The sequence below is a fragment of the Pelophylax lessonae genome (genome assembly GCF_965119305.1).
Source record: "Pelophylax lessonae genome assembly, chromosome: 5".
Classification (NCBI taxonomy): Eukaryota; Metazoa; Chordata; class Amphibia; order Anura; family Ranidae; genus Pelophylax; species Pelophylax lessonae.
Window position 1 is genome coordinate 556,998,392 of NC_138772.1, and position 25,735 is coordinate 557,024,126.

Sequence of the window (25,735 nt, forward strand, 5' to 3'; positions counted from 1 at the left end):
GCATCGTGACAGACAGGTCCTTCTCCAGACCCTGACTGGTCGCAGACCGAATCAGAATGTCGTCCAGATACCCCAGGACAGAAATGCCCTGGGCTCTCAATAATGCCAGAACCGGTGCAAGCACCTTGGTGAAGACCCGCGGAGCCGAGGCGAGCCCAAAGGGCAACGCCACGAACTGGTAGTGATCCTCCGCAATGGCAAATCGAAGGTATCTCTGATGACCCTCGAATATGGGGATGTGAAGATACGCATCCTTCAAATCGATGGAGGCCATGAATTCCCCCGGAACCAGGGCAGCCACCACCGAGCGCAGGGATTCCATGCGGAACTTGCGAACCCGCACAGAGCGGTTCAGAGCTTTCAAGTCCAGAATTGGACGAACCTTGCCCTCCTTTCTGGGCACGGTGAACAGATTGGAATAAAACCCCCGAAATCTGTCCCGATGAGGCACCGGAACCACCACTCCCTGAGCCCTCAGGTCCCGCACCGCCAGGTGCAGATCCCGCAGGCGCTCTGGAGACAGTTGTAGATTTGAGGGAAAAAATCTGCTCTCTGGCCGAGAGAGAAAACTCGATCTTGTAACCAGATCGAACGATTTCCAGAACCCATCTGTCCCGCACACGGGCCAACCAGGGCTGAAGAAAACCGAGCAAGCGTCCCCCCACCCCAAAACTGGGTGAGGGCGCCCCTTCAGGCCGAACTGTTATGGGCCGCAGGTCCGGATTGGCCGGACTTCTGTTTCCCAGACCAGGGTTTCTTCTGAGAGCCCTGGCCCTTGAACGGTTTGCCCTTGTAGTGCGGCCGAAAGGCACGAAAGGACCCCTGAGGGGGCCGAAAATGAGCATGCTTCTTCCCAGAAGCCCCCTTAGCCTTGGGGAAATGGGGCAAGAGAGTGCTCTTACCCCCGGTAATCCCCTTAATCAACACATCCAGGGACTCCCCAAAAAGGCGAGACCCATCATAAGGCAGATTGGCTAAGGTTTTACGTGAAGATTGGTCCACCGACCAACATTTCAACCAAACCAGGCGGCGAGACAACACCGCCACGCTGTGCACACGCGCGGCCAACGGAATCAGGTCCAGGTCCGCATCACACAGATACATGACACCCTGGTGGATCTGATCCACCATATCCAGGGTCGCCGCCGAGGCCGAATCGGCCACTAGGACGCGCCTAAGCATCTGCGTCCAACTTGCGATCGCCTGGGCCGCCATGAGAGAAGCAAACAGAGCCTTAAGCATAGAACCCGTAACAGAATAAGTATGACGGGCAAGAGACTCCAGTCTCCTATCCGTGGCATCACGGAAAACAGGGGATCCCTCTGCAGGGATCGCAGTGGCTTTGTTCAAAACCGCAATAGCATGATCCACTGGCGGAGGCACACACCACCGTTCATCAGTGGCAGGCGAGAAAGGATAACGCAGCTTAAATTTACTTGGTACCGCAAAAGGCTTGCGCAAATCGCGCCATTGGTCCTTAACAGCGCGCTGAAAATCAGCATTGCAGGGAAAAACCTGCGGCGTCCTGCGTTTTCTCTGCGTCCCATAAGCCGCCAAGGCAGCTGGGGGACACACCTCGTCCTGCAAACGTAGCGTCTGCTTAATGGAAGCAATCAACTCATCCATGATTGCAAGCTCTTCAGGCGAGCCAGGGGGAGAATTATCAACCCCCTCAACTTCAGCCTCCACCTCAGACCCCACTAGATCAAGAGAGGAGCGGGACCCCGATAGGGGGGTCCCCGCCAGAACAGCCCCATCACCTTCACCCTCAGAATCAGAGGACAGAGCAACTCTGGGCCGTTTAGTAGATTGAGCAGCCACCAGCATTTGCACCTGTGCAGCAAGGCCAGCCACAATAGTGGCCAAATCCCCCCCTGGGGGGGAAACAGCGGTCCCCTGGCTTTCCACCAATACTGTGGGAAACTTGCCCTCCTGAGAATCCATTGCCCCTGTATGCCAGACAACCAAGGGTTAACTGCCCCCTTACAGCAAGCGCGGCAAGCGCAGCCCACCGCACCACACTCAGGCACAATGAGACCCCCACAGGGAATATACAGACTGAATACAGGCAATGGAACACAGGAATAGAAGGATAAAACCTGAGGAGACTCCGCTGCTGCCTCGATCGGTGCTTCCAGGAGAGAGGAAGTGATGCTGCCAGGGCGCTCTATGTAAGCCTATGGAGGCTACAAGAAAATGGCCGCCGTGCATGTAAACCATGCGGCCGGAGCGGGCGTCGGTAAAATGGCGCCGTTTGGCGCCGAAATCGCCGCTCCACAGTGCATAAAATCACACACAATATTATCCCATAATATGGATACATGTTAGATCGCCGCAGCGATCGCTGTATATGCCCCAACATGCCATTAAAAACATGCCCCACAGCACACAGCTCCTCACACTGCCCAGCCTGACATACTCAGTGTCATACAGCTCCCCCCCCCCTGCAGCCCACAGCATGCAGCCGAGATATAGGGAGACAAGCAGTGTGATTAAAGGCAGGTTACACAGTCCCAGACTGAGACCCCCCCCAGACAGACAGGTCCCCACATAGATACACTTACCTCACATGGCGTGGGGAACCCGCACAGGCGAACAAGCCGCTGCACATGAGGCAGGGAGAGTCGCAATTCAAGACGCACACAATGGCGGTTCAGAAACCGCACAGCGTCCGGTGAGGTAGCCACCTCACCAATCATCCCTGCACCGAACAGGGATGGGTCGTTCACCGTGCCAGGAGCGTTACCTGGCTGAACGCTCGATGGCAGACTGGGAAGCCACTGACCCACGACCTGCGACCAGGGGGATCAGCCCGAGACCCAGTCCGCATGATCCTCTTCGTCCGAAGAACTAACTAATGCTGACAAAAATAACAGCTAAGTAAAGGTAGAGAGAAAACTCAAACAAAATATCAAAAAGAAGAAAGAGTCTGGGACAAAAAGTCCCAGCACAGAGAGAGCCAGCCACTCCTGACAAGCTAGACATTAAAACTGAGATATGGTTGCAGGAAGTAGGAGGGTATTGACTGAGGGGACCACCCCTTGAGGGTGGGATATGTTAAAGCTTTATTGTTAACATATTCTGTTGCCTAGCTACTCCTTCGGAGCAAAGTCTAATACCCCATATGTGACGAATATGAAGAGGCGGCGACTGTCGGAGGACGTAAGAGAAAGGTAATTTTTTAATAACATTCAATTACAATATGATTGGTGTTGCAATTGTATACGTTATATTGTTTTTTCATTATTTGCTATTTCCCCCCCCCCCCCCCCCGAGAGTGGAGTTAACCTTTAAAATTAAACTACCCCCCTGTACCCCACAGACGTGCCCCCCCCCCCACGGTTAGCAGACTTATGATGTACCCACCCTGTACCCCACAGATGTGCCCCCCCACGGTTAGTAGACTTGTAATGTACCCCCCTGTACCCCACAGATGTGCCCCTCCACAATTAGTAGACTTGTGATGTACCCCCCCGTACCCCATAGACATCCCCCTCCACAGTTAGTAGACTTGTGATGTACCCTCCCGTACCCCACAGACGTGCCTCCCCACGGTTAGTGGACTTGTGATGTACCCCCCCCCCCCCGTACCCCACAGACATGCCCCTCCACAGTTAGTAGACTTATGATGTACACGAAAATTAAAACCCAGCACTGAAGAATAAAAGGACGTAACCAGCTTCATGACAAAACAACTGAACGGGTCTTCAGAGATTACAAGACAATCCATGTGATCGCTCTCAGAAGACTGATCTCCTATGACTACAAAGAGCACCACAAACAGTCAGTTCTCAGAATAAATATCAACTACACCAATCATAAGACAAAGTCCCAAGGGCAAACTGTTGCAACCAATCACAAGACAGAACACAGCAGACACGGGTGTTAAATATGGTAAAAAAAAAAAATCCCTTATAACCAACCTACTCCCATCTGCAGTATTAAGGCTGTCACACACAATCAGAATATTGTAGTACAAGATCACAACAGTTCACGCAAAATTATCCAAAAGGGACAAACATGATACCAGAACGTACAATGTTCGTTTAATCAGTACAGTATTCGTCCAAAAAAAAATAAAAAAAAATTGGAGAACCAAGACCAATTATGCTCAGAAACGACAGAATACATTACATGACTTCCAAAGCTGTCCTCTGTGGCATGAGAATTTTCTTATCTACTTCAGCTCCCACTTGAATTGTTTACTCTTGGACTCCGCCCAGACCCATTGTGTACGCAATGCAAGAGAGCTAAGGGGGACCCGATACATCTCCTTTGGCGGTCCCCAAAGTTGCACCGCTTTAGGACTGGCATAGTAAACACCAATAACCACTTCTGGACCGGAAGGTTTTACCTTCCTTAATGACCAGGCCATTTTTTTTTTTTTTTTTGCGATACAGTACTGCGTCGCTTTTACTGACAATTGCATGCTTGTGAGACGTTGTACCCAATTAAAATTGATGCCCTTTCTCCCCCCCCCCCCCCACAAACAAAACTTTCTTTTGGTGGTATTTGATCACCTCTGCAGTTTTTCTTTGCGCTAAAAACAAAAAAAGACTGACAAAAAAAAAAAAAAAAGTTTTACTTTCTGCTATAGAAACGCATCCAATAAAAAATAAATAAATAAAATAAATAAAAATGCTTTATCAGTTTAGGCCAAGTTATATTCTGCTACATATTTTTGGTGCAAAAAAAAAAAATCCAAATTCCAAAAAAGCGTATATTGCTTAGCGCAACAGTTCTAGCATCTACAAACTATGTGATAGATTTATGGACTTTTAATTTTTTATTTTTTTTATTAGTAATAGCGGTGATCAGCGATTTTTAGCGGGACTGCGGCAGTCAAATCTGACATTAAGTGACATTTTATGGAGACCAGTGACACCATTACAGTTCAGATCAGTGCTAAAAAATATGCAGGTTACTGTATAAAATGACTATGGCAGGGAAGGGGTTAACACTAGGGGTGATCAAAGGGGTTAGGTGTGCTTTCTAACTCTGTTGTGGGAATAGACTTGACAGCAGGAAGAGAGAGATCTGTGTTCCTGATTAGTAGGAACACAAGATCTCTCTCTTCCTGCCTGACAGAATGGCGGTCTCCCTTGTTTACATAGGCAGACCCGCTGTTCTGTCATTCTCCTGAACAACTGCCCTCCCCAAGAGCCTTTCTACAAAATCACGTAAAAAGGTATGTAATTTTGCGCTTAAGGGCCACCCTGCCAAAGTAAATGTACGTGGGGCACACTTGTATAAAGTACTCGAAACCCATACTTGAGTAAATGTACAAGTGCTCTATCAAAAAGTGACTTGAGTAGAAGTGCTCTATCAAAAAGTGACTTGAGTAGAAGTACTAAAGTATTCAACATTTTTTGTACTTAAGTATTGCAAGTAGTTTTCTTTTAAATTTTGCTAATCAAGTACTGAAAGTAAAAGTACAAGTACTGTGTTATGTAGTTATTAAAGAAAGAAGTCAAAAGTTTGAACATCATATTGTTTTTTATTATTTCAAATGATTAACCTAAAGGACAATCACAATTCCTTTGGCTGTAACTTTCCTTGGTTGGGGGGGGTTCTCTTTCCCCTTAGGGCTCTTTCACACGGTCCGCCTCCGTGGATCCCCCGCTGAGCCGGCGGATGACAGCTCCGTCTCCGCTTGCAGTGCGGAGAGGGAGGTGTCACAGCCCCCGCTGCTCTCTATGGGGAATCGGATGAGAGCAGACCACCTGTCCGCTCTCATCCGATCCCATCCGATCTGATCCCCAGGACGGATGGAAAATAGGGTTTCCATCCGTCCGCATTTCACGGACAGGATCGGACAGCGGGTGTCAGCGGACATGTCACCGCTGACATCCGCTGCTCCATAGGGCTGAATGGGGCATCCAATCAGATCCGCCTAAAAAACTGACAGGCGGATCTGATCGGACCGCCCGTGTGAAAGAGCCCTTAACAGCAGATATGTAGACCATTTTATTTATACATACAGTAGCATTTATTTTCGTATGCGCTGATTTACACATGACATAATACACATTTTTTTGAACTTCATGAAACCTGCCATCTACTGTTCTGGCAGTGGTAATTTTTATAATAGTAACGAGTAACTATGCAGCACAAAAAAAAAAAATTATCAGAGTAGAAGTATTGAAATCATTGAAAAAAATGTAGTGAAGTAAAAGTGGAAGTAGGAGAAAAAAACTCTACTCTAGGAAAGTACAGATACCACCTTTCGGTACTTAAAGTACAGTAGTGAAGTAGTTCTACTTAGTTACTATACATCTCTGACGTAATTGTTTTCTTCTTATTTGTTACCGGAAAAGTAAAAGGCATAATGTGCCAGTATGCATCGCACATAATGTGACACCTCCAAACAAAAAGCCCTCGTCGTCCCTGCTGGAGGCCACATCCATCTTCCACAACCATCTTCATCCGTCTTCCACAACCATCTTCATCCGTCTTCCACAACCATCTTCATCCGTCTTCCACAACCATCTTCATCCGTCTTCCACAACCATCTTCATCCGTCTTCCACAACCATCTTCATCCGTCTTCCACAACCATCTTCATCCGTCTTCCTTCCCGAGTCCACGGACTCTGGCTGTGTGAGTGGCCGGAGGCGCGTAACGTCACTCCCGCGTATGCGCACAGGAGCAGTCGGTCACGGCACAAGGCTCTGAAGAAACGGCACGGGTTGCTATACCAGTAAATATCTCCTCAACTGTGAAAGTTTAGGAGATTTTTACAGCACCTATTAGGTAAACACACAAGAGGGGTTTACAACCTCTTCATTTTCAATATGAGACTGGCATGCAAAAATATAAACCAAAAAACAGACCAAAATTCTCATCCTGTGTACCAGGCTTTAGGGTGATTTTATCTGATGTACAATGGCTGGAAGAATAGACGCACAACACTTCCTCTTCCTCATAAACTTTGTTACCACAAGGACCAGAAGAGGAAGATATGGGTTCAGTGATTGCTGGTTTCCATGAAGGGCTTCAGGTGCCGTGAATGCGAATTCAAAAATACACGAGCTGTGAAAACCTATACAATAAAATGGAGCATTCAGAGACCTGATCCAAGTGAGTGACGTTCCAAATTAGAGGGGAGTTGACTGCAACCATGCAAAGATCACGCAGCGTCATCCTTGGGTGAACATATGTGTGCTTTCGACTGTACACAGCGTTATCCCTTGCACCCAGCAATTACCCATTCAGAGTGAAACTTTGGTGGTGCCCCAATGATGTCCCGGTGGTGCCCCAATGGGTTCAATGATGTCCCATAGTGAGCCCGAGATAGGTCTACCTAGGTCTACCTACGTCCAACCTAGAGGAGCCGTCAAGCCTAAACCATTCACTGACTGATGCAGATTTAATAGCGGAATTAGACAATATTATCAGTAGGTCCCTGACCGACACCGCCTTGTGGGGTAGTATGGAAAAAAAATCATGCCATTGGCTGAGGTGGATTTGTTCCAGGCAAATTCTTTTTCCAAGGACAACACATGCATATTCCTCCACAACGTATGTTTGTACAATCAGAGGTCAGTGGCACCAGATCGAGAGGCACAGGATTCCACTTATTATGTTGTAACAGAAGATCACACTGCAACACGGGATAGGCATGCACAGGATCCAGATTAATACACTGCAACACGGGATAGGCATGCACAGGATCCAGATTAATACACTGCAACACGGGATAGGCATGCACAGGATCCAGATTAATACACTGCAACACGGGATAGGCATGTACAGGATCCGGGTTATTACACTGATAGGCACACAAAGGAACCGGATTATTACACTGCAACACGGAATAGGCATGCACAGGATCCGGATTATTACACTGCAACACGGGATAGGCACGCACAGGATCCGGATTATTACACTGCAACAGGGGATAGGCATGCACAAGAGAGCTTATTACACTGTAACAAGGCTTTCAATTTATTAATTGTAGACAAGGATCGATGTGCACAGGATGCAGATTACATTGTTAACAAAGGATCCAATTTATTACACTGTAACATAAGGATCGGTAGACACAAGATGCAGCTTAATACATGGTAACACAAAAGATCAGTGTTTTGCACATGATGCACCTTACTGACAATCCCTTCACTGGCTTCCCCTACCCCACCATACAAAAAAATCCAAAATACGAACCACAACATACAACGCCATCCACAACATCGCCCCCAGCTAAATCACCAACCTCATCTGCAGATCATCACCCAAATCTTCCTCTCATCCTCCTCCCACACTCACCTTCAGGACTTCTCCAGAGCCTCTCCCATTCTCTGGAACTCCCTGCCCCAGAATGTCTGGTCAGCCCCTACCCTGTCCGCCTTTAGGCGATCCCTAAAAACTCACTTATTCAGGGAAGTCTACCCCAACCTAAAAACTGTACCAGAGTTACCCCAATCAGATAATCCCCTGCAGCTATATTACCTTTTGTACCCCCCCCCCCCAGACTGTAAGCTGAATGAGCAGGGCCCTCTTATTCCTTCTGTATTGAACTGTATTGTAATGGTCACCCTTTATATTGTAAAGCACTACGCAAACTGTTGGTGCTAAATGAATCCTGTGTAATAAAGTACATTGTAACACAAGATCGGTGTACACAGGATGCAGATTATTACATTGTAACAAAGGATCCAACTTATTACATTGTAACACGAGGATCGGCATACACGCAATGCACCTTATTACACTATAAATGCGAGGATCAGCAAACACAGCATGCAGCTTATTACTTTGTAACACACGGTCAGTGTGCACAAGATGCAGCTTATTAAATTGCAACAAACGATCTAACGTATTACATTGTAAACACAAGGATTGGCATACATGGAATGCAGCTTATTACATTGTAATGATGGATCCAACTTATTACATTGTAACACAAGTTAGGTGTGCACAGGATGCAGATTACATGGTAACACACGGATCCAACATATGACATGGTAACACACTAACCCGACGTATGACATGGTAACAAAAGAAAACCCAACGTATGACATGGTAACACACGAACCCAACGTATGACATGGTGACACACGAACCCAACGTATGACATGGTGACACAAGGAAACCCAACATATGACATGGTAACACACAAACCCAACGTATGACATGGTGACACATGGGATCCAACGTATGACATGGTAACACATGTGATCCAACGTATGACATGGTAACACATGGGATCCAACGTATGACATGGTAACACATGGGATCCAACGTATGACATGGTAACACACGATCCAACGTATGACATGGTGACACATGGGATCCAACGTATGACATGGTAACACATGTGATCCAACGTATGACATGGTAACACATGGGATCCAACGTATGACATGGTAACACATGGGATCCAACGTATGACATGGTAACACACGATCCAACGTATGACATGGTAACACACGATCCAACGTATGACATGGTAACACACGATCCAACGTATGACATGGTAACACACGAATCCAACGTATGAAATGGTAACACAGGAGTTAGCATACACGGAATACGGCTTATTACATTGTAACAAAGGATCCAACGTATTACATTGTAACACAAGAATCATCATACACGGAATACAGTGTATTACATCGTAACACGGGGATCCAACGTATTCCATCGTAAAACGGGGATCCAACGTATTACATCGTAAAACGGGGATCCAACGTATTACAACGTAAAACAAGAATACAGCCTATTACATTGTAACAAAGGATCCAGCTCATTACATTGTAACACAAGGATTGTGTGCACAAGATGCAGCTTATTACATTGTAGAAACAAGGATCCAACATATTACCTTGTAACATGATGATCGGCAAATACAGCATGCAGCCTATTACATTTTAACACAAGATGCAGATTACAATGTAACACAAGGATCCAACATGTTACATTGTAACACATGGATCGGCAGACACAGGATGCAACTTATTATAGTGTAACACAGGGTCAGCATACATGGGATTCAAGTTATTACATTGTAACAAAGGATCTAACTTACTACATTGTAACACAGGGTCAGCATACATAGGATTCAGCCTAATACATTATAACACAAGATCAGTGTTCTCAGGATTTAGCTTATTACACCGTAACGAAGGATCAACTTGAACTAGATCCAGTTTATTACATTGTAACATCTCTGTTTGTTGTTCTAACACTCAGAACTGCAGTAGACTCGATACTCCAACACTGCACAAGCCTCGTCCCATGTACACATCCAATTGTACAATAATGCTCCATTCACCCCGATAGATATTCATCCAATAAACGAGTGCACATCAAACGTACAGAAGTTTCATGCTCTGTGTGGGGGAAGGTTCCCTTCAATGCCTACTGAAACTTTTTTTAAAAATATAAAAAATTAAAAAAAAAATCACAGAGAGATCGGTGTGCACCAACCCTGACTCTACTTCACATCACAAAGAGACTTTCACCGATTCACCCCTAAATATGAAGCATGAACAGAGATTACCTTCGCTGGGAGTGTCCTGGCCATGGTAGTGTGGAGATAATCCTGACACCAAATATATATGCATGGATGGATAGAATGTCTATCACCTTCCTAGCAGCAGCCTCTCTCATAGTCAGTGTCAGAAGCTGTCGGGTAATGAGTTACCTGCTGGTGAGTTTGGATACTGGAAGACACCAGAGCTTCCATCAGACACAATCACTATGCAGGTGGTTTGGGAGTTCACAATTAATTCCAAAGACTCGCACATGGAGGCATTTATCCCGAAGACATGGGAACAGGTTACTGAGTCCGGACATGCCGGCTGTTTTTTATCTTATTACATTTTTGATTTTTACTGCCTGAGAAACATATTAACCTTTCACATTCCCTTCATTCATTCAATGGAAAGTTTCCAAACGTTTCTTTTGATTTTTCAGCTCTGAAAAGGTGAAAATGATTATCGATCTTCACCCACTAACTATTAGAAAACCGAATGAACCCAGTGTATGGCCACCAGAAGTGTCTACAAACCCACGTGTTTTTTTTTGTTTTTTTGTGTTTTTTTTTCTTTTTATTGCCAGATTTTGATTGGGACCTCCTGGAATAGTCAATTTTGGGATTCTGAGTGTCCAGGAGGCAGTGGGGAGGCGCCGTCAACCTCGCCTCTCCAAAAGCGTTAGAAGCCCGGACTCAGGTGAGGATTTTCATTTTAATTTTTTTTTTTTGTAAATTCCTTAATTTAAAAAGTTTTTTGCAGCTAATTTGTAGGGGGAGGGGGGACTGTCAGGAAAGCATTTGTTCCATCGATTAGAGCAGTGGTCTCCAAACTGCAGCCCTTTGCCTGCTTTTATGTGGCCATTGGGGCATTATTCCCCCAACCCCCAGCAACATTGGGGCACTATTCCCACCACTGACACCAACCTTGGGGCATGATTCCTCTGACGCCAGTGATGGGGCATTATTCCTCCCACTGTCGCCAATGATGGGGTAACTATTCCTCCCACTGTCGCCAATGATGGGGTAACTATTCCTCCCACTGACGCCAATGATGGGGCACTATTCCTTCCACTGACACCAATGATGGGGCACTATTCCTCCCACTGACACCAATGATGGGGCACTATTCCTTCAACTGACGCCAATGATGGGGCACTATTCTTCCCACTGACGCCAATGATGGGGCACTATTCTTCCCACTGACGCCAATGATGGGGCACTACTCCTCCCACTGACGCCAATGATGGGGCACTATTCCTCCCACTGACGCCAATGATGGGGCACTATTCCTCCCACTGACGCCAATGATGGGGCACTATTCCTCCAACTGACGCCAATGATGGGGCACTATTCCTCCCACTGACGCCAATGATGGGGCACTATTCCTCCCACTGACGCCAATGATGGGGCACTATTCCTCCCACTGACGCCAATGATGGGCCACTATTCCTCCCACTGACACCAATGATGGGGCACTATTCCTCCCACTGACGCCAATGATGGGGCACTATTCCTCCCACTGACGCCAATGATGGGGCACGATTCCTCCCACTGACGCCAATGATGGGGCACGATTCCTCCCACTGAAGCCAATGATGGGGCACTATTCCTCCCACTGACGCCAATGATGGGGCACTACTCCTCCCACTGACGCCAATGATGGGGCACTATTCCTCCCACTGACGCCAATGATGGGGCACTATTCCTCCCACTGACGCCAATGATGGGGCACTATTCCTCCCACTGACACCAATGATGGGGCACTATTCCTCCCACTGACACCAATGATGGGGCACTATTCCTCCAACTGACGCCAATGATGGGGCACTATTCCTCCCACTGACGCCAATGATGGGGCACTACTCCTCCCACTGATGCCAATGATGGGGCACTATTCCTCCCACTGACGCCAATGATGGGGCACTATTCCTCCCACTGACGCCAATGATGGGGCACTATTCCTCTAACTGACGCCAATGATGGGGCACTATTCCTCCCACTGACGCCAATGATGGGGCACTATTCCTCCCACTGACGCCAATGATGGGGCACTATCCCTCCCACTGACGCCAATGATGGGGCACTATTCCTCCCACTGACGCCAATGATGGGGCACTATTCCTCCTACTGACGCCAATGATGGGGCACTATTCCTCCCACTGACGCCAATGATGGGGCACTATTCCTCCCACTGACGCCAATGATGGGGCACTATTCCTCCCACTGACGCCAATGATGGGGCACGATTCCTCCCACTGACGCCAATGATGGGGCACGATTCCTCCCACTGACGCCAATGATGGGGCACGATTCCTCCCACTGACGCCAATGATGGGGCACGATTCCTCCCACTGACACCAGTGATGGGGCACCATTCCTCCCACTGACACCAGTGATGGGAGCATGATTCCTCCCACTGACACCAGTGATGGGAGCATGATTCCTCCCACTGACACCAATGATGGAGCACGATTCCTCCCACTGACAGCATGTTCTTTGGAAAAACAACAGACTTACTGGCTGGATCACTAGATGAAGATAAAGGAAAGAAAGCCAAAAAAAGAAAACGACTGCAGCCGTCAAATCTAAGAACCAGCGAGCGGCAATATATTAAATGTTTGCTTTTGGGATTAATATCATTCTTCTGGGTGTGATTCTCACAAACACTAACCCAAAAAAGCAATTCCTTAACCACTTGCCCTCCGGAAGGTTTACCTCCCTTCATAACATGGCCATTTTTTGCGATACGGCACTGCACTACTGTTAAGGATAAAATACCTGAAAGCAAGACTGGCTCCAAATTGAAAATGAATTATTATAAAACATTTATGTATGAAAACATACCACACAGAAAAACGTGTTTCTCTATCGTTCATCGTCAGACGCAGTTCCTTTTCTAAATGACTCATAGGGTTATGCTCCTCATTCTAGGAATAGGCAGGAAAAAAACTTAACAACACCCATAGGGGCTGTCCCTGCAGGCATAACCCCTCAGACTCTGCTATCATCAGTTTTGTTCTGCCTAGTGTTAGGAATAGGACCTAGCTCCATGCTGGGACTCCAGTCTTAGCTGTAACAGGGAAAGTTTTGTGATTTTTTTATTTTTCAACTAGTTAGTTCCTGAGGACCAAGATCCAGAGGAACTACAAGCAACAGCCGGCTGAGGTTTCACACTGGATAATATAGATCCTTAAGGTCTCCCAGCCTGGCCAGTGAGCAGGTTATAGTCCAGAACTAGGCCTCGCCACGACAGTGCCCTGATGGATGGGGAAGAGTCTGCGAGTGGACAGTCTCGCTGGGACGCATCAACCTGGAACGCCCTGAGTCGCAGCTTCCCCTTGGCTGACAGCACCCCCATCCTGGGTGGGAGGTGATCTGTTTCAGAGTGGCTCTCACCTGGTACCGTTGTATGGTTAGAAAAATTGTCCCAACGAGCACCCTTGGTGGTCGCGGGGCGGGTGTGGCCCCCCCGGAATGGTCGGACCTTAGGAGCTCCCTCGGTTCCCTGGCACCCCGGAGGACGAATCTGGTGTACCCCTCGGCATTCCCCTACTCCTATCAGGTTTTACCCTGGGGGGGGGGGGGGGGGGGTCCTGGAGACCGCATGGCGTGCTGTGGGGGCCGCCATTTTGCGGTGGTTCATGATCTCTGTGTTCCCATTAGTTTGCATGGGCAGCCATTTTCTATGCTTCCCCATTGAGAATGTATGAGCGCCCATTTTCTTGAGGTCCGTGGGATGGACAGGCATGCGGCATGGCTTGATAATGATAGAGGCAGAGCTTCTTCCTCTTCCTTTGCAGACAGTGTTAGTTTTGTTTTTAAAATGATCAGGCTGGATACTTCTCTGTGGTCTGGTAACGTTCCTGGGTTTCCCTGTGGGTTTTTTCCCCTTCTGCTCTATTATTACATCATTTTCAGGGATTGTGAATCCGCAGTAAGAGCGGTGGGACCGCATTTTTCGTGGTCTTAAAAGGGACATTACACAAAAATTTTTTCTATTTGAGCAATGGAGTCCCAGGATAAAAATTCACCTGAAGAACCCCCTGGAAGCGACTGCGGGACCCTCCGGTTCACAGTCGTAGCCAGAAATTGAAGTTTTTTTTTTGCAAAGCCTGATGTCAAAAGTGGATTTTTGTCATTTCTGGTGCTGCCAGCCGCAAATGCCCTTCGCCCTCAACTCCATCGGCAGAGTCTTTGGATTCTGAGACGGATATGGTCACCGTGGACGCAAACCACCTTGAAGGGTCAGTGTCTTCACATTCTGACGGTGAAGAGGACCTGTCCTCATCAGCCACCACGCGGGAACGCGCATTGGTTGAAGCCCTGATAGTTTCTGTGCGGGAAACTGAAATTGGCTGATGAACCTACAGCATCAGATACACAGATGTCTTTTGGCTCCCGCAAATCCTGTAAATCGGGCAAGGTATTTCCTAGTCCAGAATGGTTTCATACTATGTGGATGAACAATGCCAACGTATTAAGCACATGTTGCTGGTGCCTAAGCATTTTGCACGCAGTTATCCTTTAGCGGAGGCGGTGTCCAATATGTGGACTGTACCACCAAAAGTGTATTCTCTGGTGACCAGGTTGAATAAAGCGACTCTGATACCGGTGGAAGAGTCTCCAACCTTTCCGGATCCTGTGGATAGACGGGTAGAATCCTTGTCCCACCATTTACATGTGGTAGCAGGTCATTTGTTAAAGGCTACCTTTGTGAATGTTTTAGTAGCGCAGAACGCTACTGAATGGGTGAAGTTACTGAAAAGTAACTTGGAAACGGAACAGCTTCCCCCAGCGGTACTGGAACTAACAGACCAGTTGACCCAAGCCCTGGTGTTCATGTGTGATACGTCCCTAGACTCAGCCTTGTTGGTGGCCAGGACGTCAGCAGTAGGGATTGCTATTAGGCACATGGTATGGCTAAAATGCTGATCGGCTGACCAGGCCTCTAAGAAGGCCGTGACTGATCTACCTTTTACAGGGGAGAGGCTGTTTGGATCCTCCGTGGATGAGTTGATCAAAGTTATCATGGAGGGTAAGAGAACTAATCTGCCCCAATCCTCCAAGGGCAAGGCTCCGCGTACTAGGCGGGGGCCTTCCTTTACTGCTCACAAACATTTTTCTTGCCTCCGGGTTGCAAAAATAAGGCAAACCGTTTGGGTCTTCTGGGGGTTCCATGAAGCCATGGTCAGGAAAATCTAAGTCCGGCAAATCTGGACCTGCAGACAAGTCCTCGGCTGCATGAAGGGGCGCCCTCACCAGAGTCTGGGGTGGGGGGACGTCTTTGATTCTTTCAGGAACCCTGGACCTCCTTGATTCTGGACAAATGGGTTCACAAACTGATCCAATTAGGATACAAGATCGAATTCTGGTCTTGTCTGTCGGACAGGTTCTTCCCATCCAATCTTCATTTATCCCCAGTCTGGTTAAGGGACTTGCGAGGGGCGGTACATCACTTGCTGTCACAAGGGGTGATTGCGACGGTTCCTCGCTCAGGAATGTTTTCAGGGGTTTTATTCAAACCGATTCACCGTGCCCAGAAAAGAAGGAAAGGTGTGTCCCATTTTCTGCCCGCAGGGTATCTGAATTGGCAGCGTTGTCTTGCCCCTCACCCTATCTGGTTGTACTTCGACCTAATCAGTTGATCCTTCCTAAGGTGGTTTCTGATTTTCATCTGAATGAAGACATTGTGTTGCCTTCACTTTGCCCTAAACCTCAGCATCCTAAGGACTATGCCTTGCATTCTTTGGATGTGGTTCAGGCGATCAGGGTTTATTTAGAGACCACTGAGTCCTTTAGAAAATCAGACTCTTTTTGTCCTTACTGATGGACCTCGCAAGGGATTGGCTGCATCTGCTGTGACCATTTCCAGATGGATCAGGCAGACGGTGGTACAGGCCTATTCACTGAGGGGTCAGGTTCCTCCTTTCCCTGTGATGGCTCATTCTACGAGAGTGCTGAGTGCCTCTTGGGCTTTTCGCCATCAGACGTTGGTGCTACAAAGTTTGCAAGGCGGCAACTTGGTCGTCTGTGCATACGTTCACAAAATTCTACAAAGGTAGATGTGTTTGCATCCGCGGATGCTTCTTTTGGCTGTGAGGTTTTGCAGGCTGCAGTTTAAAAGTTTAGTTTCTCTTTGAGTGTTCAATTTTTTCCGGGTGAGCTCCAGTTGTTCCTGGTTGAGCTCCATTTTACCTGGTTAGCTAAGTTTAGCCATTGGGGACTTCCGTTTTGTTTCTGCGTTGTTTCCCACCCCTCATGATTATACTGCTTTGGGACATCCCTATGAGTCATGAAGATAAGGAGCTGCATCTGTCGATGAACGATAGAGAAAATTGGATTTTTATAAGAACTTACCGTAAAATCCTTTTCTCTGAAGTTCATCAACAGATGCAGCAACTAGGGATGCACCGAAATTTCGGCCACCGAAATTATTGGCCGAAAATGAGCCTATCTCATTTCGGCCGATAATGGGTTAACATTGCCGAAAATAAATATGGCCGCCGTGGGGAAGGAGGAGGGCGCAGCGCAGGTTTTAAAAGTCCCGCCTCTGGCCGGCCATCCGCCTCTTAATGACGTCCCTACTACGATCTGTGCATTATGAATGGACATACCAGGCGGGGGGGGGGGGGGGGGGGCGGGGCGAGCGGCCGCTATAGATAGAACTATGTGAATTATCCCTGTCAGCTCAGCACGACTATGTGTGAATGAGAACAGAACTGACCTAACACCGGGCGGGGGGGGGGCGGGGGGAGCGGCCGCTATTAGCTGTAACTATGTGAGAGCTTCACTTCACTGTCAGGCATGTATCTCCGCTGACAAGGAAGTGAAGCGCTCACATAGTTACAGCTAATAGCGGCCGCTCCGCCCGCCCCCCCGCCCGGTGTCAGGTCAGTTCTGTTCTCATTCACACATAGACGTGCTGAGCTGACAGTGAAGGATCACATTAGTTCTATCTATAGCGGCCGCTCGCCCCGCCCCCCGCCTGGTATGTCCATTCATAATGCACAGATCGTAGTAGGGACGTCATTGAGAGGCGGTGCCGCCGGCCAGAGGCGGGACTTTTGAATGCAGGACACCCGAGGAGGGGGACGCTGAGGCAGTGGGGGTGGGGGGAGATGGGGGGGGGAGCTGAGGCAGCTTACCAATGGTATTTGTATTATGAAGCATGAGGGGTTAATGTATTGTCACTGCAGGTCACTCATCTATTAGTGATCGACCAGTGGCAGGTAATTAACCCTTTTTTGCTGCATTAGTGCAACCAGTATCAGTGTTAATTAACACTGGTTGCACTGATACTGGTTGCACTAATGCAGCACAAAGGGGTTAATTACCTGCCACTGGTCGATCACTAATAGAGGAGTGACCAGCAGTGACAATACATTAACCCCCTCATGCTTCATAATACAAATACCATTGGTAATTAAATTAACCTATTGCCAACCCATCACAGTACATATACTGTGACAGGGTGGCAGCGACAGGTGTACGTCGCTGCCTGTTTTTGGTGTATGCCCCTGTTCTATCCATTTTAAATTTTTTTTGGGGAAAAAGTAATTTTCGGTTTCAGTTTCGGTTTTCGCCCAAGGGCATCCTGCATTTTCGGTTTCGGTTTTCGGCCCAAAATTTTCATTTCGGTGCATCCCTAGCAGCAACCGCCCCTCTACTTCAGAGGTATGGGTTTTTTTGTCTTCTAAACACTGCTTGCAGCTAAACTGTTTGATGACAGCAGAGTCTGAGGGGTTATGCCTGCAGGGACAGCCCCCATAGACGTGGTTGTTCTTTTCCTGCCTAGTGCCTATTCCTAGAAGGAGGAGCATAACCCTATGAGTCATGAAGATAAGGAGCTGTGTCTGTCGATGAACTTCATAGAAAAGGATTTTATGGTAAGTTCTTACAAAAATCCAGTTTTTTGGAAGGTGTTCCAATTTGGCAGCTTATATACCTTTGGCTAGTTGGACACTCCTAAAACCACACAGCTGTTTATCTCGATAGCCGTATCTCGGCATCTTCTTCACACGTAAGGCAATGACTTGGCATAGTTTTCCTAAAACTGCTTATTGTATGTTTCTTTTACGTTACATAAGCTGTTTTTCTCTTACAATGCTGAGAGGTACAACATATATTTTAAATTCATTGATTAACACAGCAAACATATAGTGATTCCGCATTATCATAAATAATCCATACACATTTTCCCCCTTTGATCATTGCTGATCACTAATCTTTATTCTTTCCAGCCAGCTCAGAGTGTATGAGATAAAAGACTCTCCAAACATCTATCATCTTAAATATGGAGATGCAACGATAAGAGTCCTTGGCTCTCACACATCACACTCACACTCATTGAGGGACGCAGTCTCTGATCTTCATATCAGTAGGGTTATACTGCCCCCTACAGGAGTAGCACACTAGGCAGAAAAAAAGTTCTGGCTACCCCTTTGGGCAGTCCCAGGGGGTATACCCTCTCCATGCTATAGGATGTCAGTTTTGTTTCAAAGCAGTGTCAGAGAAAACAATGCCAACCCAACTCAAACAGGAGGGGCAGGTACTGCGTCCGTCACTTAACTCAGAGAAAAGGATTTTACGGTAAGACAAAAATCCAATTGTCTCTATCGTTCATTGACGGACGCAGTCTCTGATCTTTATATCAGTAGGGACGTCCCAAAGCAGTGCCATAAAAATGAGGGGTGGGAACAGCAGAAAAATAATTCCCCAAGGCTAAACCATAGCCAACCAGGCAACATCGGACTCATCAGAACAACAAGATGAGACCCAACTGAAAAAAACATTAAAAACCCTCAAGGGAGACTAAAGCCTCGTACACACGCAACGATTATCGGCCGACCGATCGTCCGACTTTTGTCCAAGTTGTGTTTTGTTGGTTGGAATGTGCCTAGACTGCACACAAATTTTCTCGGCCAACAAAATTCTACTTCAGAAGTGATGTCATGTGTTGGTTTGTTTTCTTTGTGTTTTTTCTTCACTGAGCATGCCCAGACTTGCTCATCAGATTTTTCCCTGTCGAAATCTGTACTGACTGCACGAAAATCGGCCGTTGTGTTGACGGCCAACAAAAATCTTATAGTCTGCACACCAGATTTTTCGGCCGAAAAGTCGGAGTTGGTTGTCGGAAGCATCATACTAACAAGCCGAAAATCGGCAGATCGGACGTTGGCCGAAAATTCCCTGCCAATTTTCGACGCGTGTGTGCAGGGCTTTAAACACCCTTAAACGGCAGCCTGCAAGCCTTTGCAGCCAAAAGAGGCATCTGCAGATGCCAGCACATCCACCTTGTAAAACTTTGTAAATGTGTGAACAGACGACCAAGCCTTGCAAACCTGAAGCACAGATGCCTGATGGCAAAAAGCCCAGGAAGCACTAAGCACCCTAGTAGAATGCGCCTTAACAGGGAAAGGTGGAACCTAACTAGAGCTGCACGATTAATCGTATGAAAATCGCGATCTCGATTCACCCCCCCTGACGATCTAAACCTGACATATTCTCGATTCTTTGCATAGCTGAGGGAGCAGAGAAAACAGCTGTGGAAAACTCCCAGTAACTATAAAACAAAATGATTACATTGTATCTTTCCTCCCGCAAACGCCTATCAGCATTAAAGTCTCCCAGTAACTATAAACAAAATGATTACATTGTATCTTTTCCTTCCCTCTGCCAGAGGAAGTTTAACCTCTTAAAGACTAGACCTTTTTCTGACACTTGTTGCTTGCAAGTTAAAATCATTTTTTTTTGCAAGAAAAGTACTTAGAACCCCCAAACATTTTATATATTTTTTTAGCAGAGACCCTACAGAATAAAATGGCGATTGTTGTAATATTTTATGTCACACTGTATTTGCGCAGCAGTCTTTCAAACGCAATTAATAAACTTTAATGAATAAAAAAAAAAAAAAAAAACGTAACAGTAAAGTTATCCCAATTTTTTTTGTTACACAGAGAATCGTGAGAGAATCGTGATCTTTATTCCAAGCTAAAAAATCGTGATTCTCATTTTGGCCAGAATCGTGCAGCTCTAAACCTAACCCATAATTGAATAAGCCTGCACAACTGTCTGTCCGATCCATCTGGAAATAGTCCCAGCAGACGCAGGCAGCCCTTTCTTTGGCCATCCGTGAGTACAAAGAGCGAATCTGACTTTCTAAAAGACTCAGTAGTCACCTAGTACACCCTGAGTGCCCGAACCACATCCAAAGTATGTAATGCAATTTCCTTAGGATGTTTAAGCTTAGGACACAAAGAAAGTAACACAATGTCCTCATTTAAGTGAAAACTGGAAACCACCTTCAGAAGGAAGGATGGATCCGGACAAAGTACCACTTTATCCTTGTGAACCACCAGATAGGGAGAACGACAGGACAACGCCTCCAGTTCCGACACCCTGCACGCAGAAGTAATAGCCACCAAAAAGGCCACCTTCTGGGATAAGGTAAGCAGGGGAATCTCGGAATCTCTTGAATACTTTCAAAAGGAGGTTTCTGGAGAACCGACAGCACCAAATTAAGGTCCCAAGGAGGCAGCGGAGGTCGCAACCGGAGGTGCCAAGTGTCGCACCCCCTGGATAAAACTATGCACCGGGGAATGGGCGGCCAGTGGCCTTTGGAAGAAAATTGCCAAGGCCGAAACCTGACCCTTGATAGTACTCAAGGCTAACTTTTGATCAACTCCCCATTGAAGGAAGGCCAAGATCCGAGCCACCAAGTAAGAGCGTAGGCATCATTTTCCTAAAACTGCTTATTGTATGTTTCTTTTACGTAAGCTGCTTTTCTCTTACAATGCTGAGAGGTACAAAATATATTTTAAATGAATTGATTAACACAGCAAACACATAGTGATTCAGCATGATCATAAATGATCCCTACACACTACTTTAACGGACATGGTCGTGTGATGCCTGTCCTTTTTTCCCCCAACAAATAGAGCTTTCTTTTGGTGGTATTTGATCACCTCTGCAGTTTTTATTTTTTGCACTATAAACAAAAAAAGAACAACAATTAAAAAAAAAAAACAAAAAAAAAACTTTTTTGTTTTCTGCTATAAAACACATCCAATAAAAAAAGAATGTAAAAAAAAAAAAAAAAAATCGAATTTCTTCATCAATTTAGGCCAATGTGTATTCTGCTACATACTGTATTTTTGGTAAAAAAAAATCCCAATAGGCATATATTGATTAGATTTAGAGCTGCACGATTAATCGTTCTGGGATCGCGATCTCGATCCACCCCCCTATGCGATCTCCATCACGAATATCGGCGATTCTGGGGGTGGGGTTATTTCACGGCCGCACCTCCGTCACGCCTCCTCTATGACGCGGCGGGCTTCACCTTCGTCACGCTTCCTCTATTCAGCGCTCTGCAGATGACGAGGCAGGCCACACCTCCGTCACGCCTCCTCCATTCAGTGCTCTGCAGATGACGCGGCAGGCTGCACCTCCGTCACGCCTCCTCCATTGAGCACTCTGCAGATGACGCGGCAGGCCGTACCTCCGTCACGCCTCCTCAATTCAAGTCTGCAGATGACGCGACGGGGTCTTCCGTCCCACCTCAGCCCCGCCTGCTCTGTCCCCGGAAGTGACGAGGTCCTATTTGTTCACGGGTCCGAGAAAATTATGGCATGATGAGCTTTCCATGAGGTAATCAAGGACAGAGGAGGGGGGGAGAGAGGGGAAAACCCTAAAAAATAAATAATTAAATGTATATTGTAATGAATGAATATATATATATATATATATATATATATATATATATATATATATATATATATATATATTTATATTTATTTCATTTCATTATAATATACATTTTTTTTTTTTTTTTTTAGGGATTACATTTTCTGCACATAACACTACCTTTTCAGCATTTTTACTTGTGAATTATCAATATAATAATAATTAATGAAATTATTATTTTCATTATATTATTTATTGTATTTTATATATATATTAAAAAATAATAATTTCATTAATTATTATTATATTGATAATTCACAAGTAAAAATGCTGAAAAGGTAGTGTTATGTGCAGAAAATGTAATCCCTAAAAAATAAATAAATAAATAAATGTATAAATATACGTGGTGCTGAGAATCGTGAGTGAATCGTGATCTTTATTCCAAGCAAAAAAATCGTGATTCTCATTTTTGCCAGAATCGTGCAGCTCTAATTAGATTGCGCAAAAGTTATAGCGTCTACAAACTATGGGATACATTTATGGAATTTATTTGATACTACTAATGGCAGAGATCAGCGAATTATTGCAGGACTGCGATATTGCGGCAGTCCAATCTAATTTGTTCATCAATTTAGGCCAATGTGTATTCTGCTACATATTTTTGGTAAAAAAAAAAAATCTCAATAGGCATATATTGATTAGATTGCGCAAAAGTTATCGCGTCTACAAACTATGGGACACATTTATGAAATGTATTTGATACTACTAATGGCGGCGATCAGCAACTTATAGCAGGACTGCGATATTGCGGCAGACAATCTGACACTAAGGGGTTTTGCTTACTAAAGCTAGAGAGTGCAAAATCAGTCACACTTCTGCAGAGAAAACAATCAACTGGAAGCTGGCTTCTCTGCAGAAGTGTGACTGATTTCGAATTCTCTAGCTTTAGTAAATAAACCCCATACTGACACTTTGGCGCGGGTCACAACAGTGCGACATGAAAGTCAGGCGATTGTCGGTCCGACTTTGTCCTGCGACATCGATTCAATGAACAGGATCAGATCTGACTTTGAGATGAGTGCGACACGGGTCTTGAGGGGATACCCCACACCAAAATAAAACAAAACAGAAAACGTCACGTGGTCCTCCCCAAACTCCATACCAGACCCTTATCTGAGCATGCAGCCTGCGGGGGTGGGGGGCCACAGGCGAGCATGGTATGGTTCAGAAAAGGGGGGGCACTCGGTCGCTCCCCCCTTCTTTTCTGCATGCTTGGATAATAGCCTAGTATGGATTTTGGGGAGGCCCGACGCCGTCACAGGTTGGATCAGTTAAGATGCTGCTTTGACTTGGATGCGACTTACATTAAATTCAAAGGGCTGAAATCGGACCAAGTGCAGGAACTTTTGTTAAAAGTCGGACCAGTTAAGACGGCTCTCACAGGGATGCGATGCGCTCTCAAAGTCGGAGCTTATGTCGCACCAGTGTGAACCTTTGTGGGAAGCAGTGACAATAATACAGCGATCGGTGCTAAAAATATGCACTGTCACTGTACTACTGACACTGGCCGGGAAGGGGTTAAACATCTAGGGTGATCAAAGGATTAACTGTATGCCTAGCCAGTGTTTTTGTGTTTACTATGTGCTGCTTTTACTAAGGGAAGTGCTTTGCAGGGAAAGAAAATCCATCACATCCCCGCTGACAGGACGGAGCTCTTCATTGTTCTGTGTGAATCCTCCTTGACCAGCAGTTGCTGGAGGACATCCATTGGCCGGCACCCACTTATCGGCTGTTGTGTCTATTTACAGCGCAGCCACGGCACCGGACGCACCCCCCTAACCAGAAGTGCCGGATCATGTACTAGGTACGTGATCCGGCACAGGAGAGCTAAGTTATGCGGTTGGGAAGCGGGTTAATGTGCACCTGTGACTACAAAACAAATACAAGAGTCCTGTGTATTCTTCCTGAATCTCGTGACTTTGTGTATTTCTTCCAGATCTGTGCAGTATTCCAGTGACGGGCGATAACTAACCATTATTTTCATAATCGATTGGCTGGCCGATTGTTGTTTTGATTAATTGAATAAAAACCTCAAAAAAAAGTATTTTCATAATCGATTGGTTGGCCGATTTATTGTTTTGATTAATCAAATAAAAACCTCAAAAAAAATTGTAGTGTATAATTTAGATACCGTGTTTCCCGGAAAATAAGACTGGGGCTGATATTACTTTTACCTACAAAAAACACACTAGGGCTTATTTTCAGGGGATGTCTTATATGTCCTCTGTCTTCTCTCCCCTCTCTCCCCCTGTCAGCTCAGGAGTCCTCATTATGACATCTTTAATCCCAAAAATGAACCTTAAAGTCATTGTAAAAATATGTAATTCGTTTTGTAAAAAGATATTATGTCCAGTGAGTTTCCTTTTGTAACTTTATTGCGGAAAATACCTTATTTACAGCGCCGCTAGGCGCTCAAGTGACCCGCCGGAGCTCTTTATCCCCGCTCCGTGCACTGCTGAGGGAAGGGCCGAGACCCCTGCTGGTCAAATCCTTTGAGAATGTCCTGTGGGACAAAATGTATCAGGATCGTGCCTGTTTAGCCAGACCTGCATTTGTTTCTGCCTATACCATTGGAAATTTTGTGTTATTCCCCTTTTTTAATAAACTTTTTATTTGGGTTTTACACTATGTCTGTTTCCTTTGGTTTATTTCCATATGGGTCTGGATTTCTGTGAGTGATCCCTTCTACCTACCCTGCTGGATATACCCTCATGCTTTTTGACCCTCATGCTATATGGTATTCAGGGTCAACAGCATCTGGTGAGCGCAATTTTATTTGGTGTTGGTGATGGGATATCAGTATCAAGATTCATTCACCTCTCTGTTTTGGATTACTCCACTTGCACTTACCATTGTGAACTCTATATGGACTTTTTTGATTGTATTCAGTTACAGATTTTCACATTTAGTCCCCGTTCACACTGGGGCGACCTGTGAGGCGACCTGGCCGCCTCACAGGTCGCCGTAGGTCGCCTTCCATAGGGAAGTTGCGGAACCGTTCTAATAGGAGCGACACAAGTCGCTCCGACTTAGAAAAAGGGTCCGGAGCTTCTTTGGGGCGACCCGGAGCGACCGTCATAGACTTCAATGTTATGAAGTCCGTGCCGGCCGCTCCGAGGTTCGCGGCGCGCTGCTCGCACCGCGACCTCGGAGGTCGCCCCGGGAAGTCGGATCCCCCCAGTGTGAACGGGGCCTTACTGATCACATATGTAATTTTATTTGTTTGTATTGAGAACTGTTGCAGTTCCTTACCCATTAGCGCTGCACTTTTATTTTATTTTCCTGCTGACATCAGCCCCCCTCTGAGAACTACAGAGGAAGGAGCCACTGACGTCAGCCAGGAGGAGAGGAGAACATCTCTGGCGGGTCACATGAGCGCTCAGCGGCGCTGTAAATAACGTATTTTCAACAAATAAGTTACAAAAGGAGACAGACGGCACATTATTATATATTTATACAAAATGGATTATATATTTTTACAAGGACTTTACTAGGGCTTATTTTTGGGGTA

The 25,735-nt window shown here is 46.2% G+C and overlaps 1 protein-coding gene across 1 annotated transcript in view; it reads right to left on the reverse strand.

The window, feature by feature from the left end:
* Nucleotides 1–8,292, reverse strand: part of LOC309556180 (uncharacterized protein) — a 75,350-nt gene extending 67,058 nt beyond the window's left edge. The window contains exon 1 of the mRNA XM_082258549.1: nucleotides 8,268–8,292. The gene's annotated coding sequence lies outside the window, so the exon portion shown is untranslated. The remainder of the gene's footprint in view (nucleotides 1–8,267) is intronic.
* Nucleotides 8,293–25,735: the final 17,443 nt, after the last annotated feature.